Source organism: Perca flavescens, chromosome 1, assembly GCF_004354835.1.
Source record: "Perca flavescens isolate YP-PL-M2 chromosome 1, PFLA_1.0, whole genome shotgun sequence".
Taxonomy (NCBI): Eukaryota; Metazoa; Chordata; class Actinopteri; order Perciformes; family Percidae; genus Perca; species Perca flavescens.
The window spans coordinates 42,103,922-42,126,775 of NC_041331.1; the positions used below are offsets into that span (position 1 = coordinate 42,103,922).

Consider the following 22,854-nt stretch of genomic DNA (forward strand, 5'->3'; position numbering starts at 1 on the left):
AAAGGCTCTACTTTGCCATCTGGCAGCTCATCAAATATTAAAGTCTGTCTGCACACTCACCGCTCCGCAAATACAAACCCACTGTGGCGCGTGTTCATGCAGCACTTGACGGCTCGGCCTTGTTGTCGTGGAAAATTTTTACGTAACCTTGGAGACGTTTTCGTTGCAGCAGAATGACCGAAACGGTCGGGACACGAAGAGACATTGTGCACATGCTCAAAAGCTTTAGAAACGAAATTAAATGTGAAACTCTGTGTGGAAATCAGCTCTTGGCACACACTGTTTTTTTTAGTCCCAGTACGTGTTGATTTTGTTGTAATTATTACTTCCATTCTTTTCAATTATGTCTTCAGCACTAAGAGACAAAAGATTTCATAATTACAAGTTCTGTAATAACACAAGAAATGTATCTCAAGTACAAGATACTTTTTAATCTTCCTTCTAATTAGGGCTTTGCATCGCATATGTATATACAGTACAGGCCAAAAGTTTGGACACACCTTCTCATTCAATGCGTTTCCTTTCATTTTCATGACTATTTACATTGTAGATTCTCACTGAAGGCATCAAAACTATGAATGAACACATATGGAATTATGTACTTAACAAAAAAGTGTGAAATAACTGCAAACATGTCTTATATTTTAGATTCTTCAAAGTAGCCACCCTTTGCTTTTTTATTAATAAGGGAAATAATTCCACTAATTAACCCTGACAAAGCACACCTGTGAAGGTAAAACCATTTCAGGTGACTACCTCATGAAGCTCATTGAGAGAACACCAAGGGTTTGCAGAGTTATCAAAAAAAGCAAAGGGTGGCTACTTTGAAGAATCTAAAATATAAGACATGTTTTCAGTTATTTCACACTTTTTTGTTAAATACATAATTCCATATGTGTTCATTCATAGTTTTGATGCCTTCAGTGAGAATCTAAAATGCAAATAGTCATGAAAATAAAGAAACACATTGAATGAGAAGGTGTGTCCAAACTTTCTTTCGGATGTTTCGTACCAGATGTTGTAACAGCGGCCATGTTGTGTATAGTTTAAGGTCCTCGCCACCACCGGACCAATCAGCATCGAACAGATTGAACCTGTAGCTGGACTTGAATGGCCTTCTTTTGGCTGAAAGTACTGCCAAACAACCACTTTATCACAGTCTGCTGCATTGAACGCTCCACCTACATAAACACCTTCCCATAATCAACGGTAGCAAATTCTCTGTACGGGCAAAGCAGAGAAAGGGGAGGTAATCTTCCTCCTTATGACCTCATAAGGAGAAGATTCCTGATTGGCCCATCTGAACTTTCATTTTCTCAAAGGCAGAGCAGGATACCCAGGGCTCGGTTTACACCTATCACCATTTCTAGCCACTGGGGGACCATAGGCAGGCTGGGGAGGGGGACTAATATTAATGTTAAAAAAACCTTATAAAGTGAAATTTTCATGCCATGGGACCTTTAAGGACGACTTTACTGTCATTCAGAGAATGTAGCGGGCTCCGTTTTAAGGCTTGAAAGAAGATAAAGAAGATGTTGGAATCTAGCTTGTTGGGAACGTGGCTAAATAACGCTCCAAAGTTTGGCTAAATTGTGTCCAGGGAAGAACTGGCATTGCCATATTTAAAGGGGTCGTTTGACCTCTGACCTCCAGCTCTGAATGTAAATGGGGTCTATGGATATCCACGAGTCTCCCCTATACAGACACACACACTTTATGATAATTAATTGCAGTTTTTGGCAGCTATCCAAAATGAGTTTTTTACCAAATGAGACTTATTCATATGTATTCTATTTGTCAAATGGCTTTAAAAAATAGTGCATATAAATATAGCTGCAGTAAAATGGGGGGGAAAGAATCTCCCAAACCCTCACACCCCCCCCTTGATATGGGCTGAACCCCAAAATTTTACAACTTCTGGCTCCGCCCCTGGCAAATAAAAACATCGACAAAGTTTTAAATGGAAGAGATGAAGAAAAGAGGAGAACTGCAGGAAGCAGAAGGTGGGTCAGGGAAGGTTAATTATATTGTAAACCTGTGTGTGTGTGTGTGTGTGTGTGTGTGTGTGTGTGTGTGTGTGTGTGTGTGTGTGTGTGTGTGTGTGTGTTTTTGTGTGTGAGTCTTCTTGGGACGCTCGTCCAGCTGTCTTTTAGGCGTCCCATCTGACCTCTGACCCCCACCACCAACACAACTATCACAACTATCAGCTTGGCACACATACACACACACGCACACACATACATACACACACACACACAAGCACAGAGAGAGTCCCTGTGAGGCTGCTGTGACAGGGAGCACATATGGGTTATTTGCATACGATGCCTCTTCTGGATCTTCAGCCTCACCTTGAATATATATGTGTGTGTGTGTGTGTGTGTGTGTGTGTGTGTGTGAAAGTACTCGTCTCAGAGTTGAGTTGTCGTCCTGATCTGATTTTTTTTTTATGCTTATAAAAAAAACTTGTCTGAATTATTTATGACCTGCGGGTTTTTTGCATCTCGTGTTCCTTCACCTCCTTTTTCTCCCTAAATCTAGTTCGTAAACTCTGCTGCCTCTCTCTCTCTCTCTCTCTCTCTCTCTCTCTCTCTCTCTCTCTCTCTTATCATCTTTTTTTAAACCTTGTTTTCACTTGAAGCTTCTCTGAGCCTTTGAGTCTCTCTAACCCAGCACTATTGACCGCTGACAAACTTAAATTCAATTCAATTTTATTCATAGTTTCAAATCATAACAGGAGTTATCTCAGGATATTTAACAGATAGAGTAGGTCTAGAAAACACTCTGTCATCTTAAAGGTCCCATGACATGCTGCTTTTTGGATGGTTTTATATAGACCTTAAAGTTCCCCTAAAACTGTATCTGAAGTCTCTTTTATATAGACCTTAGTGGTCCCCTAATACTGTATCTGAAGTCTCTTTTATATAGACCTTAGTGGTCCCCTAATACTGTATCTGAAGTCTCTTTTATATAGACCTTAGTGGTCCCCTAATACTGTATCTGAAGTCTCTTTTATATAGACCTTAGTGGTCCCCTAATACTGTATCTGAAGTCTCTTTTATATAGACCTTAGTGGTCCCCTAATGCTGTATCTGAAGTCTCTTTTATATAGACCTTAGTGGTCCCCTAATACTGTATCTGAAGTCTCTTTTATATAGACCTTAGTGGTCCCCTAATTAACGTGTAACGTAACTAGTAACTAAAGCTGGAACAGATGAATGTAGCGGAGTAACTAAAGTAACTAGTAACTAAAGCTGTAACAGATGAATGTAGCGGAGTAACTAAAGTAACTAGTAACTAAAGCTGGAACAGATGAATGTAGCGGAGTAACTAAAGTAACTAGTAACTAAAGCTGTAACAGATGAATGTAGCGGAGTAACTAAAGTAACTAGTAACTAAAGCTGTAACAGATGAATTTAGTGGAGTAACTAAAGTAACTAGTAACTAAAGCTGTAACACATGAATGTAGCGGAGTAACTAAAGTAACTAGTAACTAAAGCTGTAACATTATGAATGTAGCGGAGTAACTAAAGTAACTAGTAACTAAAGCTGGAACAGATGAATGTAGTGGAGTAACTAAAGTAACTAGTAACTAAAGCTGTAACAGATGAACGTAGTGGAGTAACTAAAGTAACTAGTAACTAAAGCTGTAACAGATGAATGTAGTGGAGTAACTAAAGTAACTAAAGCTGTAACAGATGAATATAGTGGAGTAAAAAGTACAATACTTCTCTCTGAAATGTAGCGGAGTATAAGTAGAAAGTAGCATGAAAAGAAAAGACTCAAGTACAGTACAAGTACCTCAACATTTGGTACTGAAGTACAGTACTGGAGTACCACTGCTGTTGGTGGGTTATCTGACGCTGCTGGTTTGGGGAAAGAGAGAGAGAGAGAGAGACAGAGAGAGAGAGAGAGAGAGAGAGCGAGAAAGCATTGTGATGGCGTGGTGACTTCAGGACGCTGACTTGCCACCCTTGGCTGTCGTTAAACATCGGCGATTGAGCATCACCTGTTGTCCTCGCAGCGTGTGCAGCATTATTGGTTCCAGTCAGCGTTATCTCCCGCTGTTTGGCTGACTGAGCAGCACACGAGGCAGTCGGTGGGAGAGAGAGAGAGAGAGCTCTCTGATTGGCCCTCAGAGTGGTGTACACTGCAAGTTTCACAATGTAAAAAAACACACAAACAGGGGGTGTGGAGTTAGGAAGAAGTGATGTTAGCAGACCTCTGGATAGTAGCCCGCTGCCTCGTCACCACTGATGTTATGGAACAAAATACAAATGCTTTTTGAGGGGTTGAGACCGAGACAAGACCGAGATTTTGAGGGGTTGAGACCGAGACAAGACCGAGGCTTTGAGGGGTTGAGACCGAGACTTTGAGGTGTTGAGACTGAGACAAGACCGAGACTTTGCGGGGTTGAGACCAAGACTTTGAGGGGTTGAGACTGAGACAAGACTGAGACTTTGAGGGGTTGAGACCGAGACTTTGAGGGGTTGAGACTGAGACAAGACTGAGACTTTGAGGGGTTGAGACCGAGACTTTGAGGGGTTGAGACTGAAACAAGACCGAGACTTTGAGGGGTTTAGACTGAAACAAGACCAAGATTTGAGGGGTTGAGACTCAGACAAGACCGAGACTTTGAGGGGTTGAGACCGAGACTTTGAGGTGTTGAGACTGAGACAAGACCGAGACTTTGAGGTGTTGAGACTGAGACAAGACCGAGACTTTGCGGGGTTGAGACCGAGACTTTGAGGGGTTGAGACTGAGACAAGACTGAGACTTTGAGGGGTTGAGACCGAGACTTTGAGGGGTTGAGACTGAAACAAGACCGAGACTTTGAGGGGTTTAGACTGAAACAAGACCAAGATTTGAGGGGTTGAGACTCAGACAAGACCGAGACTTTGAGGGGTTGAGACCGAGACTTTGAGGTGTTGAGACTGAGACAAGACCGAGACTTTGAGGTGTTGAGACTGAGACAAGACCGAGACTTTGCGGGGTTGAGACCGAGACTTTGAGGGGTTGAGACTGAGACAAGACTGAGACTTTGAGGGGTTGAGACCGAGACTTTGAGGGGTTGAGACTGAGACAAGACTGAGACTTTGAGGGGTTGAGACCGAGACTTTGAGGGGTTGAGACTGAAACAAGACCGAGACTTTGAGGGGTTTAGACTGAAACAAGACCAAGATTTGAGGGGTTGAGACTGAGACAAGACCGAGACTTTGAGGGGTTGAGACCAATACAAGACCAAGACTTTGAGGGGTTGAGACCAAAACTTTGAGGGGTTGAGACTGAGACAAGACCGAGACTTTGAGGGGTTGAGACCAATACAAGACCAAGACTTTGAGGGGTTGAGACCGAGACAAGACCGAGACTTTGAGGGGTTGAGACCGAGACAAGACCAAGACTTTGAGGGGTTGAGACCGAGACTTTGAGGGGTTGAGACTGAGACAAGACCGAGACTTTGAGGGGTTGAGACCGAGACTTTGAGGGGTTGAGACCGAGACAAGACCAAGACTTTGAGGGGTCGAGACCAATACAAGACCGAGACTTTGAGGGGTTGAGACCAAGACAAGACCGAGACTTTGAGGGGTTGAGACCAAGACAAGACCGAGACTTTGAGGGGTTGAGACTGAGATTTTGAGGGGTTGAGACCGAGACAAGACCGAGACTTTGAGGGGTTGAGACCGAGACTTTGAGGGGTTGAGACTGAGACAAGACCGAGACTTTGAGGGGTTGAGACCGAGACTTTGAGGGGTTGAGACCGAGACTTTGAGGGGTTGAGACCGAGACAAGACCAAGACTTTGAGAGGTCGAGACAAGACCGAGACTTTGAGGGGTTGAGACCGAGACAAGACCGAGACTTTGAGGGGTTGAGACAAAGACAAGACCGAGACTTTGAGGGGTTGAGACCGAGACTTTGAAGGGTTGAGACTGAGACAAGACCAAGACTTTGAGGGGTTGAGACCGAGACTTTGAGGGGTTGAGACCGAGACAAGACCAAGACTTTGAGGACTGAACGTACCGTATTACTGCCTGATGAACGTTACTGTGAACTGAACGTACCGTATTACTGCCTGATGAACGTTACTGTGAACTCCTTCATTCTGGTGTCTGTGAACGCCACGCTCTCTCAGTTTAACTTCGTCCAATAGGGCGCCAGATTTCTATAGAGCCTTTCAGGCCAAAACCAGGGTTAAAACACACCGTAAACAGGCCTTCATATTTAGCAGAAAAAAAACCCAAATGGAAAAATCTGACATTTCTGGGCAAAATCCGCACTTCAGTCCCATCCACAGCAGACTGGTTGGATATGAAGATGAAATCTGACGCATAGTTTCAGTGTTAAAACTGATAAAATGATTGCTGTCTGTGGTTCTATATTTGGGCTGTGGCAATCATTTTGAAAAATAATGCAACCTATGGAAAAAAATAACAATGAACTAAGTTCAAAATGTTGAAGTATGAACTATGAACTGAACTAGTTCATTTTAAAATCTTTGAACTGAACTTTGAACTAGTTCATGTAGAAAGTGAACTTTCCCAACACTGGTTGGAGCGCTATCCTATTACGTGCAGAGGGAATCTGAAAGACAACCGTTGATCCCGCCCCTCGGATTGAGCCCTGACCAATGGGGGGCTCCCAGACCCAACATCTGGACATCTTGATATACATCTCAAGCAAAAGTAAAAACTTTTTTGTGAATTTAAGGACGTTTTTTTTTTCAAATTCTGCTGTTTCCATCAACATTTTCAAATGTGATAATTCAAAATGCGCTTGAAAATACTAGATGGAAACATGACTAGTGTACTACTCTGTTATCAGCTGGTACTTGTGTTGTCTCGGAGGTGTTCACACAGTTTTATCTCTATCTTCTGTGTCCTGACCTGGTTTATTTACTCTCTCACCTCTCAGTCTGCAGTCACAAACTCTTCTAATGGCGTTTTTCCATTACATGGTACCTGCAAGGCTCGCCTCGACTCTACTCGCCTTTTTGGGGTTTTTCATTATGATAAAACGTCCCTGGTACCTGCCAACAGGTACTTTATTTAGTACCACCTCCATGGAGGTTCCAAGCCAGCTGAGGCGATACCATTGACATATATATATAATGGACCAATAGATCCCGTTGCTCTGGACGGAGACCAGTGAAGGATATTAGAGGTCACTTTTCCGGTGATCTCTAGCTTTACTGAGCAGCCTCCAACTGAGCTTGAAGACGTAGATGTGACGTGAGCAACCTGTCTGAAAGTGTGAAGTCTTCTGGTAGCTGTGCCGAGAGAAATCTCAATCATTCCCAATCTTACAGAGACGGAGAGTGTAGGTATATGTAAGGAGATAACATAGACACAGGCTAATTACTGATCACTAACATGATAGTTAACATTAGTAATTAAACCTAAACAGCTAATGGAAGTCCAAACTGCCTGTGAGCTTCTCCTGTACTATACGGTAATTCCTCTACTGTGTGACAGTAAGTCTCGTGGTTATGACCCAATCGTTAGCCTATTTTTATAAAATTGTCTGCTACGGAGCCATAACGTGAGCTACAAGGTAATGGAGCCTTTTATACATTGTCGTGTTTCTTTAGAAATAAACAACGGACAAATAAAGTCTTTAAATGCCTCAGATGTAATGTGATGGCTTGAGCTTCTCGTTACACCGCCACCTACAGGTCTGGCGTGCTCTTGACGGCATATATATATATATATATATATATATATATATATATATATATCCATCCATCCATCCATCCATCCATCTTCGTCCGCTTATCCGGTGTCGGGTCGCGGGGGGAGCAGCTCCAGCAGGGGAACCCAAACTTCCCTTTCCCGAGCAACATTAACCAGCTCCGACTGGGGATCGGCGTTCCCAGGCCAGGTTGGAGATATAATCCCTCCACCTAGTCCTGGGTCTTCCCCGAGGCCTCCTCCCAGCTGGACGTGCCTGGAACACCTCCCTAGGGAGGCGCCCAGGGGGCATCCTTACCAGATGCCCGAACCACCTCAACTGGCTCCTTTCGACGCAAAGGAGCAGCGGCTCTACTCCGAAGCTCCTCACGGATGGCTGAGCTTCTCACCCTATCTCTAAGGGAGACGCCAGCCACCCTCCTGAGGAAACCCATTTCGCCGCTTGTACCCTGGATCTCGTTCTTTCGGTCATGACCCAGCCTTCATGACCATAGGTGAGGGTAGGAACGAAAACTGACCGGTAGATCGAGAGCTTTGCCTTCTGGCTCAGCTCTCTTTTTCGTCACAACGGTGCGATAAATTGAATGCAATACCGCACCCGCTGCGCCCGATTCTCCGACCAATCTCCCGCTCCATTGTCCCCTCACTCGCGAACAAAACCCCAAGGTACTTGAACTCCTTCACTTGGGGTAAGGACTCATTCCCTACCTGGAGAAGGCATTCCATCGGTTTCCTGCTGAGAACCATGGCCTCCGATTTAGAGGTGCTGATCCTCATCCCAACCGCTTCACACTCGGTTGCGAACCCGATCCAGTGAGTGCTGAAGGTCGCAGGCCGATGATGCCATCAGGACCACATCATCTGCAAAGAGCAGCGATGAGATCCCCAGCCCACCAAACTGCAACCCCTCCCCACCCCGACTACGCCTCGATATCCTGTCCATAAATATTACAAACAGGATTGGTGACAAAGCGCAGCCCTGGCGGAGGCCAACCCTCACCTGAAACGAGTCCGACTTACTACCGAGAACCCGGACACAGCTCTCACTTTGGTCATACAGAGATTGGATGGCCCTGAGTAGAGACCCCCTCACCCCATACTCCCGCAGCACCTCCCACAGTATCTCCCGGGGACCCGGTCATACGCCTTCTCCAAATCCACAAAACACATGTAGACCGGTTGGGCATACTCCCAGGCTCCCTCCAGGATCCTTGCGAGAGTGAAGAGCTGGTCCGTTGTTCCACGACCAGGACGGAATCCGCATTGTTCCTCCTCAACCCGAGGTTCGACTATCGGCCGAACCCTCCTTTCCAGCACCTTGGAGTAGACTTTACCAGGGAGGCTGAGAAGTGTGATACCCCTATAATTGGCACACACCCTCTGGTCCCCCTTTAAAAAGGGGAACCACCACCCCAGTCTGCCACTCCTTTGGCACCGTCCCAGACTTCCACGCAATGTTGAAGAGGCGTGTCAACCAGGACAGCCCCTCCACACCCAGAGCCTTGAGCATTTCTGGACGGATCTCATCAATCCCTCGGGCTTTGCCACTGTGTAGTTGTTTGACTACATCAGTGACTTCCGCCTGGGAAATCGGCGACAATCCCCGTTATCCTCCAGCTCTGCCTCTAACATAGAGGGCGTATTAGTCGGATTCAGGAGTTCCTCAAAGTGCTCCTTCCACCGCCCTATTACCTCCTCAGTGGAGGTCAACAGTGTCCCATCCTTACTGTACACAGCTTGGATGGTTCCCCCTTCCCCCCTCCTGAGGTGGCGAACAGTTTTCCAGAAGCACTTTGGTGCCGACCGAAAGTCCTTCTCCATGTCTTCTCCAAACTTCTCCCACACCCGCTGCTTTGCGTCTTTCACGGCAGAGGCTGCAGCCCTTCGGGCCCTTCGGTACCCTGCAACTGCCTCGGAGTCCTCCGAGATAACATATCCCGGAAGGACTCCTTCTTCAGTCGGACGGCTTCCCTGACCACTGGTGTCCACCACGGTGTTCGTGGGTTACCGCCTTGAGGCACCTAAGATCCTAAGACCACAGCTCCTCGCCGCAGCTTCAGCAATGGAAACTTTGAACATTGTCCACTCGGGTTCAATGCCCCCAGCCTCCACAGGGATGCACGAAAAGCTCCGCCGGAGGTGTGAGTTGAAAGTCTGTCGGACAGGGGCCTCCTCCAGACGTTCCCAATTTACCCGCACTACACGTTTGGGCTTACCAGGTCTGTCCAGAGTCTTCCCCACCCTCTGACCCAACTCACCACCAGATGGTGATCGGTTGACAGCTCTGCCCCTCTCTTCACCCGAAAGTGTCCAAAACATACGGCCTCAGATCAGATGACACGATTATGAAATCGATCATTGACCTTCGGCCTAGGGTGCTCTGGTACCAGGTACACTTATGAGCATCCCTATGTTCGAACATGGTGTTTGTTATAGACAATCCATGACTAGCACAGAAGTCCAACAACAAACAACCACTCTGGTTTAGATCAGGGAGGCCGTTCCTCCCAATCACGCCTCTCCAGGTGTCTCCATCATTGCCCACGTGTGCGTTGAAGTCCCCCAGCAGAACAATGGAGTCCCCCACTGGAGCCCCATGCAGGACTCCAGTCAAGGTCTCCAAGAAGGCCGAATACTCCGAACTCCTGTTTGGTGCATATGCACAAACAACAGTCAGAGTTTTCCCCCCCACAACCCGCAGGCGTAGGGAGGCGACCCTCTCGTCCACCGGGGTAAACTCCAACACAGCGGCGCTCAGCCGGGGCTTGTGAGTATCCCCACACCTGCCCGGGCGCCTCACACCCTGGGCAACTCGGAGAAGAAAAGAGTCCAACCCCTATCCAGGAGTATGGTTCCAGAACCGAGACTGTGCGAGAGGTAAGCCCCACCAGATCTAACCGGTAGCGCTCCACCTCCCGCACCAGTTCCGGCTCCTTCCCCCAGAGAGGTGACGTTCCACGCCCCCAGAGCCAGCGTCTGCCGCCCGGGTCTGGTCCGCCGAGGCCCCTGACCTTCACTGCCACCCATGTGGCATCGCACCCGACCCCAACGGTTCCTCCCACAGGTGGTGGGCCCATGGGCTGGATATATATATATATATATATATAAATATATATATATATATATATATATATATATATATATATATATATATATTTATATATATATACACGGGTACATGTAAACGAACACTTTTCTGAAAACTGACAGCTGTGCACAATGTTATTTTTGAAAACGAAGAGGTTGAAATGTTCGTTTATGAAAATAGCCGGCCACGTGTAAACGTAGCATAAATCTGCAACAGAAAAAGGAGGACGGGACACCGCAGCCGAGTAGAGCCGAGCCGAACCAAGCCGAGCCGAGCCGAGCTGAATTGAGCAGGTAACTGTCTAGTGGAAAAAAGGCCTTAACTGTCCGCCAAAAGATCCAAACACGATGACACACTGATGCATTTTTAATACAACCGTGATTATTCAGAAGAGCTCCCATGTTGATCCGAAACTGAAAATGAAAAGTTCATGAAGTGTCCTGTGCTTCACACCGATAAGATGTTCGTATCTACGGCTGACAGCTGAAGTGTGACTCAGCAGTTTCCTCAGACTTTGGACCACTCGGCTGCAATCTCATGTTTCTGCAGCTCTCCTGTTTGTCTTGGCACGCTAACTAACTGATTAACTAACTCTGGCTCACTGCATCTTTCTCACTGTAGTATCCTCACACACACACACACACACACACACACAGACACACACACACACACACGTCAAAGTGACGTCAAAATGAATGGGAGTCAATGGGATGCTAACGGGAGGTGATGGCTTGGTAGCATCAACATGGTGCCATAGGAGGTTTGAGTTCTGAAGCGAAGCTTACCTCCATTGGTCTTCTCTGCTTGTCTTCACAGTCGTCAGATTCATCCACTAAACGATCTGATCTTTACTGTACTTTGAGTAGAATGGAAACGTGGTGAAGTGGTTGAGTTTGGCTGCCGGGATTTCTTGATCAAACTGCGACAATATACAGTACAGGCCAAAAGTTTGGACACACCTTCTCATTCAATGTGTTTCTTTATTTTCATGACTATTTACATTGTAGATTCTCACTGAAGGAATCAAAACTATGAATGAACACATATGGAATTATTTACTTAACAAAAAAGTGTGAAATAACTGAAAACATGTCTTATATTTTAGATTCCTCAAAGTAGCCACCCTTTGCTTTTTTTTGATAACTCTGCAAACCCTTGGTGTTCTCTCAATGAGCTTCATGAGGTAGTCACCTGAAATGGTTTTACCTTCACAGGTGTGCCTTGTCAGGGTTAATTAATGGAAGTTTTTCCCTTATTAATATAAAAGCAAAGGGTGGCTAAGAATCTAAAATATAAGACATGTTTTCAGTTATTTCACACTTTTTTGTTAAGTACATAATTCCATATGTGTTCATTCATAGTTTTGATGCCTTCAGTGAGAATCTACAATGTAAATAGTCATGAAAATAAAAAGGAAACGCATTGAATGGGAAGGTGTGTCCAAACTTTTGGCCTGTACTGTAGCGCTGGACCAAAAGGTTGTGACTCGGCTTTGTTTTATTTTTTTATTTTTGGACACTTGAGTCAGACGTGGACGGCAGTGTTTCTCCCGCTGACTGAGCCTGAGCGGGCGATCGTCTGCTTTTATTAGACGGTGAGTAACTGAGATCGGTTCCCCGCGTGGTGTCAAGCTGAGCCTTTGTCTGTGTCGCCAAACTGTCTGACAGAAAGGTAGAGAGAGAGACAAACACCCAACACAACATGACTAATATCTCCAAAAAAACAACCTCTGTACCTGCTGGGTGAAATACAGCAATGTGCAAACACTGCTGCTGCAAGATTTGTGACATGTGACAAAGAAAACATTTCAAAAAATGTTGAATAATGCTGCGTTGTTCTCACCTGACTGAGAGGGAATGTGCAGACTGTTTATTGCAGTTTTCACCACACACACACACACACACACACACACACACACACACACACACACACACACACACACACACACACACACACACACACACACACACACACACAGAGAGAGTTGGTATTGGTAATTGTTTTTTTTTTATTTTTATTTTATTTTATTTCACTCCTGTTGTTATGTAATGATTGTGTTATGTGTGCAAATGAGATGATACATCTCAAGGGGTTTATCCTAATAAATTAATTTGAATACACAATCAAACACACACACACACACACACACACACACACACACACACACACACACACACACACACACACACACACACATAGACACACAATCAAACACACACATATACACAATCAAACAAACACACACACACACACACAAACATAGACACATACACACACACATAGACACACAATCAAACACAGAGACACACACACACACACACACACACACATATACACACAGTCAAACACACACACACACACACACATAGACACACAATCAAACACACAGACACACACACACAATCAGACATGCACACACACACACACACACACAGACACAATCAAACACACACACATACACAATCAAACACACACACAGACACACACACACACACACACACACAATCAGACAATCAGACACACACACACACACACACACACACACACACACATACATACACAATCAAACACACACACACATAGAAACACACACACACACACAATCAAACACACACACATACACAATCAAACACACACACACACACACACACACACACAATTGAATTAAATATATAGAGATTTATTTCAATTTAAAGGGGCTTTGCTGGCATTAGAAACATGTTTACATTGTCAAAGGAAGTGTGAAATAAATATAAAAAAGATAAAGTAAAGATCTACTAGAATAATGTGTAACAGTGCAACATAATTAATCAAATATATAAATAAATATAAGTATACGGTTTACAGTAACAAACATATACCAAACTTACTGTAAGATAAAAATAGAAAAGTGTGAACTGTGCAGTTAAAATAAATAGTGTTTTCACTAATGTTGCCATGTTACATGTTGATTAAACATTTTATTTGAGAATGTTCTTAATTGTAGTATATTTTATTTAATCCAGGTTTATCTAGAGAGAGAGAGAGAGAGAGAGAGAGAGAGAGAGAGAGAGAGAGAGAGACAGATCTGTCTCTGCTATTGGCTGAGCCCGTGTGGGGGGCGGGGTTTATCCTGGTGTGGGTGGCGCTGCAGCAGTCGGCCTCATTCTTCAGGCGGAGCTGAGCGGAGACAGCAGTACGTGTTCCCCGCACACAGGACACCGACCACCGGCTCCTGAATCACTGGAACTGGATTGTTTGAGAACCGTAGACAGCACCGTACTTTCTCTCTACTCCAACCCGGGCAAGGCGCGCCGTCCTGGGCCTGAACTGCGCACGGATCCAGCCTCTTCCTCCAGTTCTATGCTGCAGTGTCACACCGCGTCTCTGATCCGTTTGCTCGGTCTGCATAGCCTACATGTGTGTTCGTGTGCGTGTTTGAGGACACTTTTGCAGAGCTGTTAATGTGAGTGTTTCTCTCTCTCACACACACACACACACACACACTCTCTCTCTCTGTCTCTCACACACACCTTTTGGATTGGAAGCCAATGCAGAGCTTTTATCCCCTATTTCTGGATGGATTTCTGAATGGTTTACAAATCCCCCAGCTGGATTAGGATCGCGGCTCAGAACAACAGTGGAAGTACCAACCAACAGAACTACACACACACACACACACACACACACACACACACACACACACACACACACACACACCACACACACAGGTGAGGATTTACTCTTTAAATGTCGCTGTGGAAGATAAAGAAGCTCAGATTTGTGACTCAGGAGGAATCCGACTGAAACACAAAGCAGTTTAAATCTCTGGCTGGGATTCTGCTTTTTGGTGGATTATGTGCATGCGAGGGCGTAGGTTTTGTTTCAACATTGGGGGGTCACATTATAACTGGAGGGTCTGGGGGTCTTTTGAGCATCAAACACTACATTTTTATGCAACAATTGGTGCGTTTTCTGCATCCATTTATGCGAGAAATGTCTTTATTTAGGTAGCCTAAATTATATTATGATTCAGCGGTTAGTTTTTCTATACCTCTTTTGGGGTTGTCTTTCATATTTTTTAGAGGGGGGTTGGGGGGTGCATATCCTCTGCATCTCCCTGAAATGTATGCCTATGATTACATGTATCTGGTAGTTAGAGTGTGTGTGTGTGTGTGTGTGTGTGTGTGTGTTTTAAGGTCTGACTGCTACATTCTGATCAGCTGAGCCATGTTAAGAAACCCCCTCAGAGCACACACACACACATGCTTTTGCTTCTGCAGAATCATCATTTGCAATGTAAATATATCTTGTGAATAACAAATCTCTTTGAATAACTTAAATGTAAGTCTTTGATATTTATATATATACGTTTGGTTTAATTTGGCCACATTTTAAGGTCATGGCTGATGACCTAATTCCTCTTGGATGCATTTCAAATCCTAAAAAAACCAAACGTGCAGCTCCTGGAGATGTACTCCTGAAACTGTGAGCAGGTAAACGTAGACTAGAGTCTCCCAGCTCTGCTTCGTACGACGCTGGGTTCTCTCTCCAGATACAGTAACGTTCACGCTGTGAATTCACAGGTAGAAGAAAATAGAAATGGAGTCTTGAGGGATGCAGTCTTTGTGAAATAAACTTGATTGATACTTGCTACGTACGTGGAGACACGAACTTACGCAAACCTACAAATTGACGAATGGGATTGGTTTAAAGAAATGGCAACAAACCAGAGCATGTTTTTCTCCCATCCCAGAATGTTGTGTGGGCTAGGAAGGTGTGGCAATGCAAGACTAGTGGTAAACCGAATCCACTTTTGCTAGTTTGAAGGCAGTAAAAAGGGTCCGTGTGCCGGGCGCCTGGTCCTAAAGGGTTGTCTTAGTGTCTTCATTAATCAGAGGTGTGTTTTGGGCGTAACATGCAATCAACCAATCAGAGATCATCTCCCATTCCCTTTAAAAGCCAGGCGCGTTTGGACCTTGGAGCATTGCTGTTATGATGGAGGATTTACACCCTAATATTTTTATTTGTAATCTTCTGCATGTGTGTGTGCTGCTGTGTGTCCCTGTGTGTGTAACAAGCATAGTGTGTGCGCGCTGTGCACGAGCCTAGGAGCATTTTACTAATGCTCTGTTAAAATAACAATGAAATGCTGCGTTATTGACTTTAGACCAGGTTTTTGTTGGTCAATGGTGTGTTCACTTCCCGCTGCCTCAAGATACCAATACGCCCAGAATGCACCTGAACACACCTCCCTGTAAGACCAGCACGCCCAGAATGCACCTGAACACACCTCCCTGTAAGACCAGCACGCCCAGAATGCACCTGAACACACCTCCCTGTCGCATAGCAATATAGACACTTGCGGCATGCCAGGTGCAAGATAAGTTGTAAATGTAACGCACAATAACTGACACGATAAGCCAAAGTCAAGTAAAGAAGGACTTAGTTAGGAGAGAAGGAATCGGGTAATAATTCTCTACACGTTTTATTTAAGATATTGATTAGAGCAGCTTTAAAGGAACACGCCGACTTTTTGGGAATTTAGCTTATTCACCGTAACACCGTCAGACAGCGTTACAGCACGGAGATGAGAAGGGTATGTATCGACTTGTCTTACTCTGGGGAAAACAGTGAATAAGCTAAAGTCCCAATAAGTCGGCGTGTTCCTTTTTTAAATGACAAAAGAGAACAATGCATATCAGACACCAAAAGCATCTGTTCCTAATCTACCATATCAGGATTATTCATAATACCCATCCCTACCCACCGTTAGAATAAACATCGGCATATAAACACAAACCGAAAAAGCACACACACACACACACACACGGTTGGAACAGCTGGGACTTCTTTGACACTCTGCTGCTGCTGCTTCCTGTCACTCTCACGTCCCACCCTAGAAGAGATCCTGCATGCTTTGCCATTTGGCAGATGAAATGCATCATTCATGGGTTCATCTGGCTCTCTTCCAGCAGTGGAAGAATTATTCAGATCTTTTTTTTTACTAACACCACACTGTAAAAAGTCCTGCATTGAAAATGTTACTTCAGTAAAAGTTTGTAAGTATCGTCAGGAAAATGTAGTTAAAGTATTAAAAGTAAAAAATCCTCCCGTTGTAGAACAAGTAAAGGATCCAACCAGTTGTGTGTTTAATAGTCTCATCATCTCAGCTGGACTGGAATCTTCATGTGTAAAGTAACTAGTAACTAAAGCTGTAACAGATGAATGTAGTGGAGTAACTAGTAACTAAAGCTGTAACAGATGAATGTAGTGGAGTAACTAGTAACTAAAGCTGTAACAGATGAATGTAGTGGAGTAACTAAAGTAACTAGTAACTAAAGCTGGAACAGATGAATGTAGCGGAGTAACTAAAGTAACTAGTAACTAAAGCTGGAACAGATGAATGTAGCGGAGTAACTAAAGTAACTAGTAACTAAAGCTGTAACAGATGAATGTAGCGGAGTAACTAAAGTAACTAGTAACTAAAGCTGGAACAGATGAATGTAGCGGAGTAACTAAAGTAACTAGTAACTAAAGCTGGAACAGATGAATGTAGTGGAGTAAAAAGTCCAATATTTCTCTCTGAAATGTAGCGGAGTAGAAGTAGAAAGTGGCCTGAGAAGAAAAGGCTCAAGTAAAGTACAAGTACCTCAACATTTGGTACTGAAGTACAGTACTGGAGTACATAGTACTTAGTTACATTCCACCGCTGCTCTCTTCCTCTCTATATTATACTCAAGGCAAGAGCTCCCAGAGAAAGGAACTAGTTTAAAACTTTTCGTCTCCCTCTCATGTTCGTCTTTCTAATAAGATTTGAGCACTCCCCCCTGAGCCGCTCCACACTTAAGCGTAACATCTGATTTTTAGGAAATGAGAAATTCCATTTAACATTCGCTTGGAAATCCTTCAAGTGTGCGATTGGAATTCCTGAAGAGTTTGGCCTCACGCTTCACCTGGAGCTCTGAATGTTAATGTCAGTGGAGGCAGCGCAGCGTGGCGAGAACTAACCAGACCGATACGGGCCATGTTTCAGGCCGATAGGGACTGTTGTTTTTTTAACTGTTTTTATTGAACTTTTCATTAACCTACACTACAGGCCAAAAGTTTGGACACACCATCTCATTCTATGCGTTTCCTTTTTATTTTCATGACTATTTACATTGTAGATTCTCACTGAAGGCATCAAAACTATGAATGAACACATATGGAATTATGTACTTAACAAAAAAGTGTGAAATAACTGAAAACATGTCTTATATTTTAGATTCTTCAAAGTAGCCACCCTTTGCTTTTTTATTAATAAGGGAAATGATTCCACTAATGAACCCTGACAAAGCACACCTGTGAAGGTAAAACCATTTCAGGTGACTACCTCATGAAGCTCATTGAGAGAACACCAAGGGTTTGCAGAGTTATCAAAAAAAGCAAAGGGTGGCTACTTTGAAGAATCTAAAATATATATAAGACATGTTTTCAGTTATTTCACACTTTTTTGTTAAGTACATAATTCCATATGTGTTCATTCATAGTTTTGATGCCTTCAGTGAGAATCTACAATGTAAATAGTCATGAAAATAAAGAAACACATTGAATGAGAAGGTGTGTCCAAACTTTTGTACTGTACTGTATATAAAAAAAACCACAACAAGTTAAAATAAATACAAAAGTCCTTTACAGCACCTCAGACAATACACCACATACCAGTACATTGTCTGCATATTTCAAAACATTAATATATATTATGTATTTACTTCAAGCTAATTTTCAATAAGTGCCCACTTCTGTCGAAAAATTTCAACTAAAAAGTCTGCTGTCATCTTCTCAAACATGTATATCTGTTTCAGTCTGTGTCCATTCTGTCACAGTGGGTTCACGTTCACTACTACTACTCAGGCTGTTCTCATGAACCATCTGTACATGTCGCTACGAAAGTAAAGCCCTGTAATCTGTATTTATTCCACATATTTATTACTGTCAGCACCACTTTGACTACAGCGTTTTCACACTCTAACAGTGACAACACACCCAACGCATTTCAGTTACCCTAATAGCTGGTTTGATTTGCATTGAGCGATGATTTTATAGAAAGTACCCCATACCAATCTCTATGTGATGATGTGGGGGTATGGTGAAGGGTATGTGATGATGTGGGGGTATGGTGAAGGGTATGTGATGATGTGGGGGTATGGTGAAGGGTATGTGATGATGTGGGGGTATGGTGAAGGGTATGTGATGATGTGGGGGTATGGTGAAGGGTATGTGATGATGTGGGGGTATGGTGAAGGGTATGTGATGATGTGGGGGTATGGTGAAGGGTATGTGATGATGTGGGGGTATGGTGAAGGGTATGTGATGATGGGGATGGTGAAGGGTATGTGATGGGGGGGTATGGTGAAGGGTATGTGATGATGGGGGCTATTTTAATGCCAAAGGCCAAGGGAACTTTATCAGGATGCATAGTATCCTGGATCCAAATAACTGGCCTTTAAAAATAATAATCTGCCTGCCTCTATGGGAATTTAACATACTGACTTATGCCCCTGTATTTTAAGGAAGAACATTTATTTATTTATGATACATTATTCATTCACAAAGAAAATTGGTGTCCTTAAAGGTTGGATTTTTCCTAATTTTTTAAATTAACGCATTAAGATCAATTTTCAAATGAAGATTTTTGTATTCCTCTTTTTAGTCAACTTTAGCATGGGTGTATTCACTTATGCTGAGCACTGTGAAATTGCATCTATTTTTTTTTATTGAAAAACACATACACCGCGACAAATAGGTGTTCCTAACTCTTCCACAAACCTTACAATAATGTATTAGAAGAGTCTTGAATTTGCTTGGTTTCTCTCGCTAACAGTCCAAAAACCTTGCGCTATTAAATTCACTGTAACATATAACAAAGAAACCCAGAAAATGGTGACGTTTGAGAAGCTGGAACCATCAGAGTGTTGAAAAGGTGTAGTTAGAAAACAAAAGCAATCCCATTCCTGAGCATGGTGTGACTCACTCTGCAGAGTATCCGAGCAAATAATTACAGAGCTGTTTGTATACGTGTGATTACACTTTACAATCGATGGTCATTGTGATCGGTCCGTGATGCTGTGTGACCCGTTGGCGTGGGCGGCAGATGGCTGCGTTTTGTAATTAATTATAGAAAGCGGAGGAGCGGGCGGAGGAGGCAGCAGAAAAGAAATATAAAATATCAAAAAATGAGACCAAGAGAGGGAAAAACAGCAGATGTTCCGCAATTATTCTGCAGAAAATAACCAAGGAGGTTCAGGTGTTTGCATTTTGTTAGAGCAAATTTTTTTAATTTGTGAAAACGAAAATCCACAATTCAATTCAGTTTTATTTCAAGTGCAATATCACCATCAGACATGGTCTCAAACCACTGTGTGTGTCTAGACCACACTCTATAATTTGTAAAGTCCCAACAATTCCAGTAATTCCCCCCAAGAGCAAGAATTCAGTGCGACAGTGGTGAGAAAAACTTCCTTTTTAGGGAGAAATCTGGGACAGACCCAGGCTCTTGGTAGACGGTGTCTGACAGGGCCGGTTGGGGGTGTGATGAACAGTGGCGATAATGGTCAAAATAAAGATTATGGAACAGTGACTAAAAAATGATAGTCGTAGTAGTTCATGTCATAGCCGGGCACAGCAGAGCATAGCAGGATGTAGCAGGACGTAGCAGGATGCAGCAGGGCATTGCTGGACGTAGCTGGGCGTAGCATGACGTAGCAGGGCATAGCAGGGCGTAGCAGGACGTAGCAAGACGTAGCAGGATGTAGCAGGGCGTAGCAGGATGTAGCAGGACGTAGCAGGATGTAGCAGGACGTAGCAAGACGTAGCAGGATGCAGCAGGGCGTAGCAGGATGTAGCAGGACCTCAAACCTCCAATGGCGCCATTTTGACGCTACAAAGAGATCACCTCCCGTTAGCATTCCACTGACTAGCATTCATTTTGACGTCACTTTGACAGCGAATAACTTTACATCTGAAGCGTTTAAAGACTCTATTTGTCTGTTGTTTATTTCTAAAGAAACACACAGTTTCACACAGTAGAGGAATCACCGTATAGTACAGGAGAAGCTCACAGGCAGTTTGGACTTACATTAGCTTTAATGACTAATGTTAACTATCATGTTAGTGATCAATAATTAGCCTGTATCTATGTTATCTCCTTACATATACCTACACTCTCCGTCTCTGTAAGATTGGGAATGATTGAGATTTTTCTCGGCACAGCTACCAGAAGACTTCACACTTTCAGACAGGTTGCTCACGTCACATCTACGTCTTCAAGCTCAGTTGGAGGCTGCTCAGTAAAGCAAGAGATCACCGTAAAAGTGCTTCTAATATCCTTCACTGGTCTCCGTCCAGAGAAACGGGATCTATTGGTCCATTATATATATGTCAATGGTCGTAGCAGGATGTAGCAGGAACACGGAAGGCTTGTATCATGTGGACGCGCCAACAGTTTTGTTGTCACTACTCATGGGGATACAGAAACTACACATTATAGCTATTTTTTTTTTTTTTTTTTTTACTGAAACATCTTTCCAAAAGTCCCTGGCTAACTGTTGTCTGGCTGTTGCTTCATATTCACAGTGCAGACGTTAGAGACGCATCAAATCCAAATCTCTGCAAGAAATCAAATAAGCATTTCCCCAAAATCTCTAAATTATTATTCCTTCAAAGGAGCAGATTGATTTAAGTCTCTTAAGTACTCTTAAAGTACTAAAACGTAGTCGACTAATCGGTCGCTTTGGTCTTAGTCAACTTAGATCTCTTTAGTCCATTAGTTATGTTTGATGCTTTTTTTTCATGCTGAATGACTTATTTCCAAGAAACGTACGAGCACATCTCTGGTAAACACAAGAATTAAAGTGGTGCTTTTAGCATGACTCTTTGCGGAGAAACTGTATCAACTAATCGATTAGTCGATACAGTTGAACGAGTGTTAGTCGACTAAGAATTTCTTCAATCGAGCACAGCCCTAGTTCTTGGATAATAAAACTAGAATAACGACCCTATCATCTATTCTTCTCTCTTTCAACTTCACTTGTTTTATTGAATCCTTCTTCCTGACGACCTACAGGAGCGTTTTAACTTGAATTTGACTCCGTCTCCGCTCTGGGCTTTAATGAGCTTCCAGCTCTATCGTCTGCGTAACAGCAAAGAGGACCTGACCATTAAAATATGGCTGATCAATATTTCAAAGCTACATGCTGTATAATATTAATGTTGCACGCTCTGCTCTACCCTAAAGTACTCGGCAGCTCATACAGCTGAAAGTATGAAACTGTTATTAAAGCCCTCTAAACCGTAAACTTTTGTCATTTATATTTGTTTTATCCTTTGAGAATTATTCCTCCTCCTCTAATAAAAATACACTCAAGTTTGGACTTGTACCCCAACAGCGCTGCAAAATAAGGTCTGGCTACACCACAGATGCATTCTGGGATAGGAGGGGAAAAAAAACCTCTCTGGGTTGTTTTGCATTTCTTTAAAGCGATCACAACTGCTTGGGTGGTGCTGAGCTCCGCACACAGTGACGGTGGCTCTGCTGAACAGACTCAGGAAGGAACTTGTTTTGGTGAAACTCCACATCTGATGTTAAAAGAAGTTAACTGTTGACACGATCCAGTACCGTGAGCTCTTTAAGTGAGCTGATACATGGCTCTTACCAGTGTATCTACGTGTGTACTTCATCCACAGCAATCTCCACCAATCGGTCCAAAAACCTCCCAGTTAGAGAGGAAACGCCCTAAACATATTCTTAGTAAATCTTTACAATCATTCCCAGAAAGAACCAAGCAGACCTGACTTGTTGCACCGTCCAAATGTTCTTCAGAACTTGATTTTTTTCAGCGTGTAGCTCGGAGGTTGTTGATTCCCGAAGAGAACGGAGTTAGAGAACGGCAACACACACAGAGAGGAAGGGGAGGGCCAATCACGTGCTGGATGTCAGGCAATTATCCTGGAAATGTACTTCCGTTGATCCAGACTAGGGAATGACTGATGAAACTATATATTTGTGAGGCATCACAGAGCCGGGCTTGTAGCACACGAGTCCGGTCTTGGACTCGAGGTGG

General features: G+C 43.6%; 1 long non-coding RNA gene across 1 annotated transcript in view; it reads left to right on the plus strand.

Annotated features, from left to right (window-relative positions):
- Positions 1 to 13,938: 13,938 nt before the first annotated feature.
- The window catches only part of LOC114560585 (uncharacterized), a 68,852-nt gene continuing 59,936 nt past the window's right edge, over positions 13,939 to 22,854 (plus strand). The window contains exon 1 of the long non-coding RNA XR_003693202.1: positions 13,939 to 14,216. This is a non-coding gene — a long non-coding RNA (uncharacterized LOC114560585). The remainder of the gene's footprint in view (positions 14,217 to 22,854) is intronic.